Source organism: Cyrtonyx montezumae, unplaced genomic scaffold, assembly GCF_038088225.1.
Source record: "Cyrtonyx montezumae isolate F1298 unplaced genomic scaffold, pur_monq_1.0 scaffold_3, whole genome shotgun sequence".
In the NCBI taxonomy this organism is placed as follows: Eukaryota; Metazoa; Chordata; class Aves; order Galliformes; family Odontophoridae; genus Cyrtonyx; species Cyrtonyx montezumae.
The window spans coordinates 64,971,639-64,991,202 of record NW_027072034.1 but is presented as its reverse complement, the minus strand read 5'-3'; positions in this window follow the sequence as shown (position 1 = coordinate 64,991,202).

Genomic DNA, 19,564 nt, shown 5'->3' with positions numbered 1-19,564 from the left:
GGGGTGGGGGGGGGGGTGTTTTATCCCTTGGATCATTTTTGTAGCCCTCATCTGGATGCGCTCCAACAATTCTATGTCTCTTATACTGAGGACTCCACATCTGGACACAGTACTCCAGGTGAGGCCGCACCAGTGCAGAGCAGAGAGGCATGATTACCTCACTTGCCCTGCCAGTCACGCTTCTTTTGATGTAGCTCAGGATATGGTTAGTTTTCTGAGTTGCAAGGACATATTGCTGGCTCAGGTCCTGCTCCCCATTCACCAGTACCCCCAGGTCTTTTTTGACAGGGCTTCAACCAATCCTTTCATCCCCCAGCTTGTATTGTGAGGATTGCCTTGACCCAGGTGCAAGATCATCCATTTGGATTTATTGAACTTCAAGAGGTTCACCTGAGGCCCACTGCTCAAGCCTGTTTAGATCCCTCTGGATGGCATCCCGTTACAATGTTATAACCACTCTCACAGTACAGAAATTTTTCTATGTGCAGACTAAACTCCACCTGGCACAGCTCTGTGCTGTTTCCTTGGATTCTGTAACTCTACCAAGGAGCAGAGTTTGGCACCTCCCTCTGTTCCTCTCCTCAGGAAGTTGCTGAGAGCAATAAGGTCCCTTCTTGGCTTCTTTTCCTCCAGACACTTCTTTTCCTCCTTCCTGACACAGCTGGTGCAAGAGCCTACCAGGGGAGATGCCTTGCTAGACCTGCTCTTCACTAACAGGGAAGGACTAGTAGGAGATGTGAAGGTTGGAGATTGTCTTGGCCAGAGTGACCATGAAATGGTGGAGTTTGCTATTCTGGGTGACGTCAAGAGGGTGACTAGCAAAACTACTACCTTGGACTTCCGGAGGGCAGACTTTGACCTGTTCAGGATGCTTGTTGCAAGGGTCCCTTGGGACTCGCTCCTGAGGGGTAAAGGGGTCCAGGAAGCCTGGATGCTCCTCAAGATGGAAATCTTAAAGGCACAGGAGTAGGCTGTCCTGGAGTCCCATAAGTCAAGCCGGAGGAGAAAAAGACCAGTGTGGATGAACCGGGAACTTCTGTTGAGACTCCGAGAGAAAAAGAGAGTCTATGTCCTCTGGAAGATGGGACAGGCTACTTGGGGTGACTACAGAGAACTGGCCAAGATTTGCAGGCAGAAAGTTTGAAATGCTAAAGCCCAGCTTGAACTTAGACTGGCTACTGCAGTAAAGGAGAACAGGAAACCCTTTTACAAATATATTAACAGCAAGAGAAAAACTAAGGAAAATTTCTCTCCTTTACTCGACGAGGCAGGGAATGTAACCACAGATGATAAGGAAAAGGCTGAGGTTCTCAATGCCTTCTTCACATCTGTCTTTAATAGACAGAGCAGTTGTCCACAGGGTACTTGCCCTGACCTGGAAATCCAGGATGGGGCGCATAATGCACCCCCTGTGATCCAAGCAGGGACGGTCAGAGATCTACTCCTCCATCTCAACTGCCACAAGTCCATGGGACCAGATGGGATCCACCCAAGGGTGCTGAGGGAGCTAGCAGAGGTGATTGCTGAGCCACTTTCTGCCATCTATCAGCATTCCTGGTTATCTGGAGAGGTCCCACAAGATTGGAGGCTTGCCGATGTGACTCCCATCTACAAGAAAGGCCGTAAGGAAGACCCGGGGAACTACAGGCCTGTCAGCCTGACCTCGGTATCAGGGAAAGTTATGGAGCAGATGATCTTGAGGGAAATCACACGACACGTGCATGGCAACAAGGGGATCAGACCCAGCCAGCACGGGTTCACCAGGGGCAGGTCGTGCTTGTCCAACCTCATCTCCTTCTACGACTGGGTGACCAGACAGGTAGATGAGGGAAAGGCTGTTGATGTAGTCTACCTGGACTTCAGCAAGGCCTTCGACACGGTCTCCCACAGTATTCTCCTGAGGAAACTGGCAGCCCATGGTGTGGACAGGTTCACTCTTCTCTGGGTGGAGAACTGGCTGGAGGGCCGTGCCCAGAGGGTAGTGGTTAATGGAGTTAAGTCCAGCTGGCGTCCTGTTACGAGTGGTGTCCCCCAAGGGTCAGTTTTGGGGCCCATCTTGTTTAATATCTTTATTGCTGACCTAGATGAGGGAATTGAGTGTACCCTCAGTAAGTTTGCAGATGACACCAAGTTGGGAGGATGTGTCAAACTGCCTGAGGGTAGGGAGGCCCTTCAGAGGGATTTGGATAGGCTGAACAGCTGGGCTGAGCTCAATGGGATGAGGTTCAATAAGACCAAGTGCCGGGTCCTGCACTTTGGCCATAATAACCCCATGCAATGCTATAGGCTTTGGGGCAGAATGGCTTGAAGAATGTAGAGAGGAAAAGGACCTGGGGGTGTTGATTGATGCTCGGCTTAACATGAGCCGGCAGTGTGCCCAGGTGGCCAAGAAGGCCAACAGCATCCTGGCCTGTATTAGAAATAGTGTAGCCAGCAGGAGCAGGGAGGTGATCATTCCCCTGTACTCAGCTCTGGTACGGCCGCACCTCGAGTACTGTGTTCAGTTTTGGGCCCCTCACTACAAGAAGGACATTGAGGCCCTGGAGCGTGTTCAGAGAAGGGCAACAAAACTGGTGAGGGGCCTGGAGCACAAGTCTTATGAGGAGCGGCTGAGGGAGCTGGGATTGTTTACTGTGGAGAAGAGGAGGCTCAGAGGAGACCTTATTGCACTCTACCACTTCCTGAAGGGAGGTTGTGGTGAGGAGGGGGTGGGCCTCTTCTCCCTGATAACTAATGACAGGACGAGAGGGAATGGCCACAAGTTGCGCCGGGGAAGATTTAGATTAGACCTGAGGAAACATTTTTTTTCTGAAAGAGTGGTCAGGCACTGGAATGGCCTGCCTAGGGAGGTGGTTGAGGCACCGTCCCTAGCGCTGTTCAAGAAGTGTTTAGATGAGGTGCTAAGGGATTTGATTTAGTAGTTGGTTAGGGATAGTGATAGGAGGATGGTTGGACTAGGTGATCTTGTAGGTCCTTTCCAACCTAATGTACCTATGAACCTATGAACAAAACAACCCAAGTGTCCTCAGTCTCTCACCGAACGAGCCTTCAGCTCTGCTACCAGCTTTGTTGCCCTTCACTGAGTTCTTCCAAGGACCTTTGCTTCCTTTTTATAATGTGGAACCTGGATCTGTATGCAATATTCAATGTGAGGCTACACCATTGCTACATATAGCACAAGAATGAAATTGAGTTTATTGTCATCAGCATCCCCAGGTTCCTTTCTGCTGAGCTACCATCCAGCTACTCATATCCCAGTCTGTGGCTGCGTCTGGCATTACTCCATCTCAGAACATGACATTTTCTTTTGTTAAACTTCCTGCCATTGCTGATTGCCCAATACTCCAATGTATCCAGAAAGGCCTCTTGTACCTCCAGGGAGTCAACATCACCTGCGAGTTTAGTGTCATCTGCAAACTTACTGAGGATGCACTTCACTACTGCATACAGACCACTGATAAAAATTTTTAACAGAATGTTCCCTAGAACTGAGCCATGGGGAACACCGCCAGTGACCATTCACCAGTCAGATGTAGACCCATTTACTACAACCCTTTGAGCTATACAACTGAATCACTTCATCACACAGTGTAACATGAATATGCTTATCTCACATTTGGACAATTTGTCCAGAAGGATGCCATGAGAGATGGTATCAAAGGCTTTATTGAAATCTAGAATCATTATGTTCACTGCCTTTCTGTCATCCCCCAAGTAGGTCAACATATCATAGAAGGAGATCAAATTACTGAGGCACAACTTTCCCTTAATGAATATTGATTGTGCTTGATAAATAGCTTTGTACTTTAAGTATCCAAAAGGACAATCTTTTCCATAACTTCTCCAGGGACTGAAGTGAGACTGATACATCTACAGTTTTCTGTGTCTTCTCTCATGCTGTTTTTGTAGATGGGTATTAATGTTGGCTGGCTTCTGGACAGCAAGGGCCTCTGAGAAATGACTGAGAAGGGCTCAACTAATTCCTTCAGCTCTCTGGGGTGAATTTTGTTATACCTCATGGAGTTATGAATGTTGGGCTGATACAATTGTTCCCTTATACTTTCAGTGATCACATATGAAAAATTACTGCTCCCACAGTCATGCTTCCCCAAATCATAGGTCCAGGCAGGCCAACACCTATCATTCCTGTTGAATACTGAGGCAAAAATAAAAGGCATCCAAAGTCTCCACCTGTTTTCCTCCTTAATTATTAGGTGACCATTCACTCTAAGGTATGAATGTAAGTGTTCTTTGACCTTCTCTTTCTATTGACATACTTGATAAAGTCTTTTTTCTTGTCAGACACTGCAGTGGTCAGTGCTGACTCAAGTTGGCCTTTGGCCTTTCTTGTGTTTTTCCTGAAGAAATGAGATGCAGCTCTGTACTCTCCCTGTGAGGCTAGACCTTGCTTCCAGGGGTCATATATTTTCTTTTTCTTCCTTAGCTCTAGGCAGTATTCTTTGTTCAGACATGCCTGTCTTCTGCCATGCTTGCTTGACTTGTGGCACAGTGGGATCTTCTACTCCTAGGCTTTTGAAAAGTAGATCTTGAAAAGTGACAGTCTCTTTTAGACACCTTAACCTTCTCTTCTGTTCCCTTGGGAATTTGCTCTAAAGGCTAACTACCTGCCTAAAAGTGCCTGGTGGCAACTCTTTTGACTTTTTTTCTCCTTACACTAAAATTTTTTAATTCAAACTAATTCATGATTGCTGTGGACAAGACAACCAGCTTCTACTGCCTTTCCTGCAAAGCCTTCCCTGTTCTCTAAAAACAGAATCAGGAAAAATCGTTTCCTGATGGGCTCAGTACTTGAGATGGGAAGTTATCATCAATACACTTCAGGAATTTCCCAGCTTTGGCACAGCAGAATAACATTCCCAGTTTATGCTTGGGAAATTGGAGTTTCCCCTAAGGATGACAGTGGCTGAGCCCAGGATTTCCCCCAAGTCCCTATTGAATAGCTCATCTGCACTATCATTTTTTATGAACAATTGATAAAAGACATCTGTGATGTCTGCTTTGCTATCCACCCCCTTAATCCTCACCCAGAGGCTTTCTATCACATCATTCCTAAAGGTTATGGCCATATATTCTAATCTCTCATTTACATACAGTGGAACACCTTCATCTTGCTTGTCGCGCCTATTCTCCTGATAGCCCTCTGTCCCAGCACTCCAGTCATGGAACTCATCCCACCAAGTGTAACTTATACCACTGATATTGCAGATGTGAGATATAACCAAGGTTTCCAGTTCATCTCATTTGATCTTCATACTGTGTACACTGCTAGACAAGCATTTCAGATGTGCTCCTCAACTCGCAGCATTCCCTGGAATGGCATAGATGCTCCCATTGGCCTTGTCTCCTTCAGACAGTGCTACACCATCCCTTGGCATAATCTCAGTTTCCTAATGTTGTGTCTAAAGGGTTCCTAATACCATAAGCATCAGAACTCATACGAGTTCTTGAGACTTGCACCTTCCATGTTCATATGAAGAGCTGTATAGACAATGCATATTCATGCATATAAAATGAGCAAGTTTCAAACACAATGAGGACTGACTTCTGGATACAATTTCAACAAGTATTCAGAAGAAGTTTTTCACTGCTATGTAATCAAAGTACAATAAAACTGTCAATAAAACTGTCATTCTAAACAGTACTAAAAAGACAAAACTGATAGCTGTGAAGGTTATCCTTGTATTGATTATTGTAATTTAAGCAGGTATTTAACATCCAGTGAGCTTTGTGACCTTGGACATCTGATGAAATACAGGACATAATGATTGAGTAGTGCTTATATCAAAGCATCTGCTGATGGAAAGAGATTTTATATGGTTACTGTTGAAATGTCTCACATACCATCAGTGCTGAACTTTTGGCAGTTAGGTAGTATTAGGGGAGTTTACTCTGGAGAGCCAAGAAGAGATTTTCCTCTCTCTTTTTATTCCAAGCTAGAGATTGCTAACTCATCTTTAAACTGCTTCATCTTCTCCCTTATTATTTTTTGAGGAGAATCAGATATACTGCTTTCTATTGACTTTGAAAGTAGAAAAGGAGATGGACAGTAAAAGTCTATTTTACTTTCATCAAAAAGGAACACTTCAGCTGCAAGTTATTTAAAACTTTACAAAGTCCCTTTCCTGTCTCAGGGAAGCCTGATATTAAAATAATGTCACAAGGGAAGCAAAGATCAAACACAGCAGTAGTTTAATATCTGCTATGTCCTCTACTGGGTGAATGTACATTGCCCTGGCAAGAGAATGGAATTTTATGATCTAGTAATGGGCCTTTTCCATCTCTAATTACCACCTCACAGGGGCACAGTGAAGATTATTTAGTTAATGTTTGCACAGTTCTCTGACCATGTAAAGTACCATTAAAGTGTTAAGCATTACTATTATCATCCAATTATATAATCAATCCAAATTTGAGTAGAACTAAAGTAACTTCCAGTTCCAATTATGCTAATGAAACTGCAAAGGGATTGTATATCTAGGATCCTGTACAATACCCAGCACTGTTGCAATACCTTTGAGAATCGTCATTACAGCGACTTTTCCCTGCATCTATTAAATAAGTATTTATTTGAGGTCAGACTGTGAACTTCAGATATGCGCCCATACAGGGGCACTGCAGACCTATATAGCCCTGAAAGACAGATGGTGAATGCTGAGATACTCAACATAAATTTAATTTTGAATCCACAGTGCTAAAACATACACTAATAATGAACATGAGGCACAGGTCAATTAACCTCCTGTTTAGATTGGTAAATCCCTCATCCAAGACTCAGGGGAACTTTGGGACACAGTTCAGGTGGTGGTGATGACTTGCCTCTATTTTGCAATTTAAACAGGATTCAGTTTGTAGACAAGGGATTATGAAACTTTCCCATTTGCCTTTCAATGTTACCTCTGGAAGTTCAGTAGGAAAAAATAGAAGGAGAAATTAAATCTGTTCTCTGCAGGATTGGATTCCAGCATCACCTTGAATAGCAAAAATCTGAAATCAGGAAAATAGAGGGGTGAGCTCTTTCTAATCATTTATGGGCTGGCTTTATGTCTGGACTCCAGCTATACTCTAAGATTATCTGCTCTTTTTTAATAGCTCTTGTGCAAATGACAGATCTTGTGTGAAGCAGTGGGAAGGACTAAAATGATTCTGCAAACATTCCTATCTTATACTTTCCTATCTTAGACAGTATTCATATGCTCACAAAAATCAACTGCCTGATAGAAGGTTAGGATAGCATGGATATCTGTTTATGTTAGTTTGGAAGAGACTGTTGATGGAAGGTTGTTTGTTTGTTTTCTCTCCCGTTCTTTGTAGCATAGTTTGTGGCCTACTTCCTAGGATTATTATTGCTACCCAATGGATTTCCAGACTTTATAGCATTAATTGGATATCGACTCTTCATTTCTCCTGTTTTCATTTGTTGTGTACAGCTGAAGAGAATATCCTTGATTAAGGAGCTAACATTTTTATGGGGTCTTTGGGAAATAAAATACAGTAGATATTTTAGAAGACTGAGAGGAGATCTGATCAATGTCTGTAAATATCTAATGTCTCTAAATATCTAATGTGCAGGAGGCAAAGGGACAAGGCCAAACTCTTTTCAGCAGTGTACAGTGATAGGACAAGGGGAAATGGCCACAAACAGAAGCATGGAAGATCTGCACAAATGTGCATAAGAACTTCCTCACAGTGTGGGTATAGAAGCACTAGAATAGGCTGCCCAGAGAAGTTGTGGAGTCTCTTTTTCTGGAGATGTTCAAGACCTACCTGGATGCCTACTTATGCAACCTGCTTGAGGGAGCCTGCTTTGGCAGGGGTGCTGGGCTGGATGATCTCTTGAGGTCCCTCCAACCCCTACAATTCTACGATTCTGTGACCTTCTATATGACTGTGTGTAGAGTAGTTAATTCAGGTGTGGTTTTTCAGTTCTGTGTTTACAGTATCACTGTTAATAAGCAAACAAATAAGGTAGTGAGCTGTCTTTACCCTCCAGATGTTATGAATTTTATTTCTTCAATAACTTTTTTCCAAGTAGAGATTTCACATTTCATAATACTCTAAATCCTCTCCTATAGCAGATTGAAAACATTGTCAAAGGAAATGATATATACATTGCTGAACTTGTAATAGTGCACTGTCCTGTACACACAAAGAGTTTTATGCTCTTTGGAGTTCTTAAACATAACTTCAAAGGCAGTAACAAATTCAAATACAACAGTTCCACCTGCACTCTTTCACATTCTCCCTTACAGGCATCAGAGAAGAAAAATGTGACTAGATTTACGATCAGCTGTAGCAGCCTCAAAGGTAACAAACACAGTCATTCTAATGCACATTTCTCAGTTATTCATCCAAATATGTGCATACAATTTTAAGGCTTTTAGTATAACTGCAACACATATATAGGTATTTTTATTTGTTTTTCAAACTTCATCAGAGATTTTAAATTCTTATCTATACCTAAAGGAGTCACGGATTACTTAGTTAGGCATGTTTGGGTAGTTTTAATACATTTAAATCTCAAATTATTATACTCATAGAATCAAAACTGCTTTCCAAATACATAATCTTAGCAATCGTTTGTTGGCAATGGAAATAGTAAAAATAGGCAGATATAAAAAGAGATAATTTTTCCCTCACAAAACAATATTTGCTGTAACATAACCTCTTCAGAGCACAAACTTGCTTTATAAAAGCTCCAGAAAGCAATGTCTTTGTATGTAACACAGAAATCTGAATCAGAACAAAATCTTTAGACTTTTGGGTGCAGATGTGAAGATACATATTTTGAAAACATAATTCTGTGTAAAGCAATTATTATTTTGGGGTTGCAATCACGGAACTGCACAAATATTAGGAAAGCCTGACAATGGTATGAAACAGAAATCTGTTGAAACTTTTCTAATTATTATATTTCTATACTGTGGTTTTATTTTATTTCTAGATGCCTGCATATAAGGCTACTAATGCTGTTAACATGCAAATGACAGTAAGCGAGAAAAAATAAAATAAAACAGATTTTCTGTTTTCAGGATCTTAAGATTCTCACATCCTTAAACCTGTAGCAGTGATTTGAACCAGTGCATGAAAAGTAAGTTATAATATGGCTCCTGCTTCATAAGGCTAAATGGACATGTTAAGAAACTGATAATGCAAAGTATTATTAGAGATAATATATCTTCTAGCAATAGTATTAAATATCTCACATGAATTTCTATCAAGATGCAGCATGGACTCTCAGCTCAAGAAGTGTTGTGTAGAAGAATCAATCCTTACTACATTGTTGTTGTTTTTTTTTTTTTTAATATTCATTTTACAGCAAAGTAATTTTCATTTTTTAAACCAGAATGCTTTTTCCAAAATTCCTTTTCTTTAACTTGAAAACAAGTTTAATCTTATGTACTTGCCTCCAAAAGTCTCAGTGCAGTTACAGAAAAATAACAATTACTAGGAAAGGAAAATAACAAATCTTGAAGTATTCACTGTGGAATGGTATAAATAGATTGCTTTCCCAAATATGAAATAAAAAATGATCTGGTACAAAGAACTGGCAGTTCTACAGCCCCCAAATTCACTACATTTCAAAAGGCACGGTACAGTTAGAAATGGTCCAGAAAATTTAATGAGATTTACTAGAAGCTTCCTGCGGCGACAAGAGAATATACTGAGATTCTCAAGTTTACAAAAAAAAAAAAAAAAGAGAATACATATGATTAAAATAAACTAAATTCTGATTTGCACAGAAAAAGTAGAAATAGAACAATTATTCACTATTTCTCATAACACAGACACTAAAGTAAATTCACCTCCAAGTTAATTTAAAATTTCTTAAGTTACAAATGCTGCAAGTACAGTTAGATAATTATTGTTACTATTACTATTGTCTACATATGCCAAAAGCTCCTGAAAGCAAGGTTTCAAAATGCTGATGTTATTGTCACTGAAATATTGTTTCCAAGAGAACTGAACACTTGGCTACTTTTTTTTTATTCAGCCTTCTTTTTCTCATATTTTGGAATATGGAAAAAATAAGTTTCATATTTGTTTGCAAGACAGTCAAATTTTTTATTTTTTTTCAACATGTTCACTATACATAGATTAAATATGATTTAATATGTCATCTGAAACAACAAATGAACATTCCTGTAGAAAAAAACATTAAAATACATAATCTTAACAATTTTAGCACAATTTCAAGTAATTTAGGCAAGAATTCTTGCGAATTTTTCAATAAGATATATTTAATTAGATGTCTAGAAGTGTGCTTGCTGATAGTATCACAGCCTGCTAGCATATTTATAACCCTAACTAGGTTCATGGAAGATGTATCTTTTCCTTTAAAAGAAAAAAATATTGTTGTTATCATTTTAGAATTCTGCGAAGTACACATTAAAAAGTGTAGTGATAGCCTTCAGCCTTGTCCTTTGGGACTGGAATATCAAGTTTTATTTAAAGACTTACAGAACTGGAGAATGGCTTGGATTGGAAATGAACTTAGAAATCATTCACTTCCAACCCCCTTCCATGGGCAAAGCTGTCACCATCCAGATCAGGCTGCCTGAGGCCTCATTGAACTTCGCCTTAAACACCTCCATGCAAGGGGCATCCACACCTTCTCTGGGCAGCCTCTGCCAGTGACTTGCACAGGCCATATAGAGAGTCACTCCCCCTCCTGATTATAAGCTCCTTTTAAGTACTAGAAGGTTACAACAAGGTCACCCCAGAATCTTCTATTCTCCCAGCTAAACAAGCTCTGTTCTCTCAGCCTTTCTTTGTAGGAGAGGTGTTCCAACCCTCTGATCATCTTTATGACTATCTTCTGGACATACTCCAACAGCTCCATGACTTTCTTGGGTTAGGAGCCCCAGGACTGTACACAGTAGTCTAGAAGAAGACTCACAAGAGCAGAGTAGAGGACGACAATCACCTCCTTTGCCCTGATGGCCTCACCAAAAGAAAATGGTTTCTTTAGAATTTATGATTAACTGCTTATCAATTTTGTTGATTTTCTAGGCTGTTTATTTTTGGAAATATGTTCTACTTCTCACATACCATACAAAGGCATCTAGGCCTTTAACAGAAAGGCTGTAGGCTTCTCTGTAGAGCACAACAACCAGAGTTATCCTAGACCAATCGAGAGCAAGCTTGTATTTCATCCTGTGGTGGGCTGACTAGATATCCATAAAGCTAGTCTCTCAGCCCCTCTCCCTCAAGTGGTCAGAGATTAAAAATAAGGTGAAAAGCTCAATGATCAAGACAAAACGATCACCACTGGCAAAATTGGTTTGACTTGAAGAAATGTAATTTAATTTATGCTAGTTAAAGTAGATTTGGATGTCAAGAAACAAAACCTAAAACCTCTCCCACCTTGCATCTCCATCTCCCCTTTCCCCAGACTGACTTCCTCCTTCATTCCTGACTCTTCTGCTTTTCCGCCTCTCCTCCATGGGCTTCTGTGACATCTCTGGTACAGTAACTGGAGCACCTCCATCTCTCCTCCTCCTTTCTCCTTGATGTTTGCAAGGCTGTTACTGCCTTTTTTTCCCTCACTCCTCTCTCTGTCCAGCTTGGCTTCCGCTGCTATTTTGAGCAGTTTTTTAGACATTAATAAGATTTGAGAACAAAGAGAATATTTCGATATTTCAATTCTGATGAAGCATCAAGGAGATTTTTTAGATCTAAGCTGGGTGCTCTTGATTTCTTTGATGGCTTATGAATTTTTTTAATGTTTTCACCAACTGGTTTTTTATTGCTTGTTGCCATCTCCTTTATTCTGATATCTGATATCATCAGACATCACCGCAAGTCTTTTCCTTGAGAATGTAACATTAAATTGGTATCACAGGTGAAAATCAGCCCCTTAACAACTGCACTTACAAAAAGATTGTAATATATTTTCAATATATTTTAATACAACCATATTTTGCAAATAAAATAGTCATTTCTGATTTTTAAAACTTGCCTGTATCTCATATGCATGATGACAAATTAGACTTTCTATCTATTTAAGCCCATAAATACATCTTTAGGTATATACATCTCTCTGTTTTTGATCATTCCAGAAATTATTCTGTATGCGCTAGCTAACTGTAATTCACTGTTTTATCTACACAAGATAAAACACATGTAACTCTGGTCAAGAGAGGAGAGATCATCTTGGTTTTCAACACAAGGAAGCCTGAAACGTGGCCTTGTACAAATCAGAGACTCTCAGAGGACATGTTGCAAATGGCTTAGCTGTAGAAAAGCTCCACAGCAGCTTCTACTTCTAGCTCCTAGACACTGGAAAATTCATGGTACGTTTTTCATTTTCTGAACTCTCAGATGATATGTTTTACTCCAGATGACTCAGTGATCCCTATCAGTATCAATGGAGAAACTGTACAAGACTTCCCAGGACAGAAAGTCCCAGGGTACTCTTCCTCTTTACTACTGAGACATCTCTAGCATTTCCTTGACTTCTGACAGAACAAGCCTGACAGTTCCCAGAAACAGCTTTTATAAAGGATCATTGCCTTTTTACTGTCTCTGGACAGTGAAAATGAATTTGTAAAGGTGAAGTCTTCCCACTGAGCTAAAACAGTGATGGTTACACAAATGGGAAACACCGTAGAGAAGATAATGAGTTGGGACTATGTAAGAGTCCATGTTTGATTAGAGGAGAATCTTATATTCCATTGCACATAATAAAACCAACTTCCAGACAAGTTTGTGCAATTTCAGTTCACTCTTGCTCATACAGAAACAAACCCTCAAGATAAACACTAGAAAAGTGGAAAATTATATTCAACAGCCATTTGAATTTCCTACTGTGCCATCTTAATACTTAGTTTTCTCCATACTCAGATTTTCTGTGTGTGAGGAACAAAAACTCACTTCAGGCCAATGTTTCTGGTCAAATAGCTCCTTCTTTGTCTTCTTTGCCTTTTCTACCTCCTAATACATCCTCATATTAGAACTATGGTCCATGGTAGGAAGCACCAGCCAACACTACTGGCAAGCATTATGTTCTGAGGCAATGAAACCACCAGAAATTTAGCTTTGTCCTAGGGCAGATTTTAGAAATAAAATGGAACATTTGGATGTGCAACAGAAAGAAAGAAAGAACACTATTGGGCCTGGAAAAATACACCATCTTGTGTATTAGATCTAGTGCCACGTTTTCTGCTGTCTGTCATGTATTGCCCTCAGCTATGTCAAATTCTGATGAAATATACTGATTTAAAGGATGTCATTTTATCAGTTGTTTATTTCATTTCTGGTTTGAAAAAGATTTTGCCTTCTGTTTTAGAAGTGGCTGTGATAATGACATTTTTAAAATCCACTAAAAAAATTTCTGACAATTTCTCATAAATTGTTTAGCTAAAAAATGGGGTTGAATCAAAATTTCATATTTTGATTTTTTAAAATGAATTTAAAAATGATGATGATTATTAACTAAAATATTTCTCCATACTCTAGTTTCATGTAACTCATACAATTTTGCAAATATTGTCAGTGTTTTTTCTGATTTTATTACTCACAAACCCATTTTATTCTTAGACAATTTTGTTTCTAATGAATTTCAAGACAGCATTTATCTCCATTCAGTGTCAGAATGTAGTGATTACTGTAGAGTCACGAAGAGTATACTGATGAGTCAATACTAAATTATCTTAAAGAAAATTATATAGTTACTGCTTTGAGCATCTTATGTTTAACAAAGCAATTATAATGAGCTAACGAAATAAATCTAAAGATACTGTTCTAACACTAGATTGCTTTAAGAAAGCTCTTCAAGCATTCTTCAAGTTTATCAAGGATTGTTTTTTTTTCTCCATGACATCATGTCTATACTGTGGAGCGATAAGGCACCATGTAATTAAGTTTAGAGATTTAAACACAGGTACAAAATGGACTTCAAGTTTACTAAGGTTTGAGAGATCACTTAAAGCAAGACAGTGAGATTTCCTTTCAAACTAAATGAACCCTCAAATACATATTTAAAGAATTCTCATAATATTCACATTTGCCAAGTGTTTTAAAATCATCTAAGACTATATCTACATGGCTTTTATATAAATACACATATATATGTCAAAATCTATGTAAAAAATGTAATGACATTGAAGAGGTTAATGACCACGCCAACTATATTAACAGCTAGAGCTACACATACATGTTATGACTTCATGAAATTGTCTCTCAGAAAAATCCACCAAAAAGAAACAGCTAAAAATCAAATTGCATCTTGTCTGTTTGAAAGTTTAGCAGTGGATATTAATTATTTCAGATTTTGGAAAAAAAATAAAAGCTTTTAATTTTCTATCTGTATGCATCCCAAAAATAAAAAAGCATCTTTTAATTTGCAAGCTACTATTGAAGGAATGAATTTAAAATCCTTCTAAAACTCAATTGCATTTCCAGAAACCCTTTTTTAAAAAAATGCAATCAGAGGCATTTGTTGAACTATGCATTAAGTCAATGGAAGGAACAATGCCTACATACTGTCAGAGCAAAGAAGAGCTCCTTGTCCGTTGTGGGATTATTTTTAATCCTCGGAGAAATTAGAGGTAATTGATTGCATGCATTTATTATATTTTTTTCCTGAAAATTCATAGATATTTAGCTCAAAAAGACAAAAGCAAAACAAGACTTCTCCCCAAATATCCAGTGGTTTTTTGTTATAGGAAACAATGATAATCACTGACTTTCCTATTTTAATACAGTTCTGGTTGGTTTCCCTACTACAGACACGTGTGAAGCAAGAAAAACTAAACAGAAAAAAGAAGTATAAGAGGAAAGACAATACCAAAAAATGAAGATTCTCTGCTTTTGAAGCACTTAAAATTCAAGATAGGAAGTTCTTCTGGGCACTAACACAATTCATGTAGCTGTTACATAGCAAGTGGGCCATAACTATGCTATATGGTGTCAAAACTTGCACTACTTCAAGCGGTGCTTATGAGGATCTCTTGGCAGTATTAAGCATTTGAATACACAACCAAATTTGTGAGTGAGAGCTAGAAATGGTTTTGAAAATAATAAATGCAAAGAACACCCACTTAAAGGCCCCAGAATCTGCAGGATGTGAAGAGGAGTGGTAAGATGTTGAAAGCAGAGAAGTCTGCACCTATTTTTCTGACATCTCCAGTCTAGCAAAAATATCTCTTAGAAACCATACGTAAATTTAATAGCTTCTCCTTTATGTAAACAGCTATGAAAATAAACACACAGAAATCCACAACTTCAACCATAAAATAACAGTAATAAAATACGTTAAGCCTAAGGGATTCTGCTCAAGTTTCCTGATTTTTTTTCCTGATCGTAGGAAAAAATATATAGTTATAAGTTCTGCTATATATAGAAAACCGATCATTTCCATTTTTCTAGAGGAAACACCTAAGGCTTCTGTCTTCAGATGAGCTGAAGTAAAAAATACGTTAATGTATACAGGTTCATTACACTCACAAAAATATCAATACACCATCATCATTAGATGAATGAGTTTCAATTAAGTACTAATGATGAATTAAATTGAATGTGTTTATTCAAAGGAAGTGGTTTTAAAGTGAACATGAAAACACTATTGAATTACCACCTTCTTCCAGCAATTTGGAAAAAAAAAAGAATAAATAAATAAAAGCTGTGTATATTCATTTGCTAGTTCCATAGTCACAATTTTAAGGTACAGATGGTGAAATGGCCTATAACAGTGGTTTACCACTCACATCCTCTCTAGAGTGTTAAGTTCAAATTGCACCTATAAAAGGGGTAATTAGTCCTTTCAGTTTTATTGCTGTTAGGGGAAAGGAAGAAGCTTCAGTTAACTACCAACTAGACACCACTCCAGATAAAATACCCTAGACTCAGTACCTTATACAGGCTTTCAAATACCAAACTGAGAGTTCAAAGAAAGTAGGAAATGTCACCTTCCCAGACATTATGGACTATTAATTATGTCTTTGTAGTGAACTTTCTTAGTGCAATTAGTCTACAGACATGAATATCATTCCTTATAAAAGACTACGGGCTGGAACAAGGTTAATTCCAATTTAAATTTTGTTAATAGCAAGAGTGACTGTGTTCAGACAGTTGAACAATTATCTGATAAGCAAAATATGTGTAATGAAGCAGACAAAATGGACTAATTTTAAAACAAGCATGGCCACGCAACGTGTATGTTTTTCTTTTTTAACCCACACTGTTGTCTTATGCTACCCTTTTACAGTGTAGAAGGGATTTATTAACAGTCAGTCACGTTTGGATGTAAGTAATGAGGAAACTGATTTTTCAGTTCACTATCGGAGGTAGAGAGGAAATAAACATTTCATTTTCAGTAGGTTTTATCCACTTTCTAATCATAAAGTTAAAAACATAAGGTCATTTTTAGGATCTATAACTGCATACACCAGTACAAGTTGGGGGATGACCTGCTGGATAGGAGCTCTGAGGAGAGGGATCTGGGTGTCCTGGTGGATGACAGGCTGGCCATGACCAAGCAGGGTGCCTTGGTGGCCAAGAAGCCAAATGCAATCCTGGGGTGAATTAAAAAGAGCGTGGCCAGCAGGTCAAGGGAGGTGATCCTTCCCCTCTACTGTGCCCTGGTTGGGCATGGCCTGGAGTATTGCATTCAGTTCTGGGCTCCTTGGTACAAAAAAGACAGTGCTGGACTTGAAAGAGTACAGCAGAGGGCTACAAAGATGATAAAGGGCATTGAACACCTCTCTTATGAGGAAGGGCTGAGAGACCTGGGTCTGTTCAGCCTTGAGAAAAGACTCAGAGGGGATCTGATCCACGTCTATAAATATCTAAGGAGAGGGAGGCAAAGGGATGAGGCTGAACTCTTCTCAGCAGTGTGTGGTGATAGGGCAAGGGGAAGTGGCCACAATCTGAGGCATAGGAATTTCCACACAAATGTGCATGGGAACTTCTTCCCAGTGCAGTGACGGAGCAGTGGCACAGCTGCACAGAGAGGTGGTGGAATCTCCTCTGGAGACATTCAAGACCCACCTGGACACCTACCTTTGCAACCTGGGCTAGGGAGCTGCTTTGGTGGGGGGTTGGACTAGATGATCTCTAGAGTCCCTTCCAACACCTACAATTCTGTGATTCTGAGGTAGTAAAAACAAACAAACAAAGAAACTCTATCAAAATTCCACAACTATTTTTTTCCCCAGAAAAATATGTAGCTGTATTTTGCACAAATCTTAAAGCACCTGTAATGTACTTCTCTTGTGGTTACCTAATAAAAAAAATCCAGACAAAATGCCTGCTTCTCTCCTCAGACATCACATTCCACTTACTCTTCAACAAACCAATTGACTTCAGTCCATAGGAACTGAGAATGAGAAGGAGATCCCAGTGTGAAATTTCATGACAGTTTCTCTGGTGGAAAATCTTGTTTAAAAGATTTCTAATCAGTTGTTTTCTAGACCTTGTGTTTTCACAGATAATACTCTGAAAAAGGAGTAAGTGGTAATTTCTTGTATAGATGGTGCCACAGAGAGAGCTGCACTAATTCAGCTGAAGGGGATGTTAATTTCAGCAGGAAGGGGAAAGATGAAAAGTGAAAAGCCTCTTAAACTGACAGGTTTATTATAGAGGTGAAAGGATATCTTACAACAGTATCCTCAAGCAAAATCAAATAGTAGGATCCAGTCAGTTTAAAGTATTTTAGAAATATAGGGCTGGGCCATTACACCTCAGCATCTTTTTAGAGAAATAAAAATGAGACACACTCAATACTCATAAACAGATAAAATCTTCCACTTCACAAATAACTGTAAACAGTTCCACTTTTTATGGAATAGAGAAAACTAGGCTGTGTTTTCACTCATTTTTATTTTAAAATAACCTAATTCACTATTTTTCAATTCAATAAAAAGAAGTATCTATATATATATTCCTAAACATTCCAGGATTAAAATTCTATTTCTGATTGAGATTCTGAAAAATATTCTAAACTGACATTCAACAATTTTGAATGACACATTCCTGCACCTCCCAGTGTAAATTCAGTATTACTTTTGGGAATAATACTGTAATGTTTCCAGTAACATTTTTTGCAGAAATAATAATAAAAAAAAATACATATGTACACATAATGTAAATAAGGACAGTGTATCTCACATGCAGACAATTGGATTTTTTCAACACACATGTAACTGGACTTAAAAAAATGTACTCTGAAAATTACCAAATATTATGAGGCATTAGCCAAATCCTCTCCATCTTTAAGTGCTTTGTCCAGATACACTACAACCTATGATGCATAATTTTTATTATAGCATCAGAATTAGACTAGATTAAGGTCATGAAATGTTTCCCATCTTTATAATTGCATGTTTGGGATACAAATAAATGTTAAAATGACACCTCAGCATCACAGCACTACCAGTCATATTAACTAATAGTACAAATGTATTTCTTATGGACATAAGGTCTTATTTCTATTGTAAGAGTCAAACTCAGGTGGAATTTTTATGTTTATAGAAGCATGAAGGTCAGTGATAATTTTGATATAAATTTAAGATTCAAGACTTAATGGTTATTTATGGTTGTGCCTGCTAACAGTCCTTTGCATGAACACAGCTGAGAGACAGGACAAGAAAGACTGGAAAAAAATCACTAAATTATAATCTTCAAAGAAAAGTAATACTATGATTTTGGGCTTTCCATTTCCGCTCTCTTTTTTGCTCCTTTTTTCACCAAATTTTAAAACTTTCTCATGGGACTTTCTTATTACAGTTCTTTCAAGCTTGCCATCTTTCCCCCACTCAGTCCCAAACTTTAGCCTTTTTGGTTTATAAACTTCAACTCCTTATCAGTTTGTCTTTTCCAAATAGTAAGTCATAATGCTGCTTAGACAATCACCACTATACTCTTTGCATACAAATAGCTTTTCTGATCATAGTCAGTCAGAGGCTATAGTTACCTCTCACTTAAATGTATTTTCCAGGTTCACTATTTCTCTTTTGTCAGGAAACTAGGCAGTTGTTATATTGCTAGTTAGTAAAAAATATTTTTTAAAGTTTTACTTATAAATTCAATAGAGGCACACTTTTAAACAAATGTTCATATTGACCTCTTCTAAACATTTTCCTTAGAATGAACCACATGATAGAATGACTGCTCAAGGTAGACATTTTGTCTGTTGGTTTCCATGCTAGGTTTAGTTTCATAAGGCATATCTACTCTAGGTTTGATTTATTCGTGATTTCATTCAAACATTCGATTCGTTTCATATAATTTCTATAGTCAGTATGGCAATTGCAGGTGAGTTTCTACTAAACCTAAGAATAATCACTGTGCAGTGTAATCACAATCAATTTGTAACATGCAACAGAACTGATAAATGAGCTAAATTTAAAACTGACACAATGGCCCAAACTACACAGATAAAGAGACTAGCATCTGTGGTCATGAATAAAGAATAATATTTGCATGAAAAATCTAAGGATTTTCCTTTTTTTCAAAAAGAAAAGAAAAGGAAGCAGGAAAATGCATCACTATGCTTCATATAAAAATATTGTACATATTTGGCCTATTTAATTCCTTTTCACAC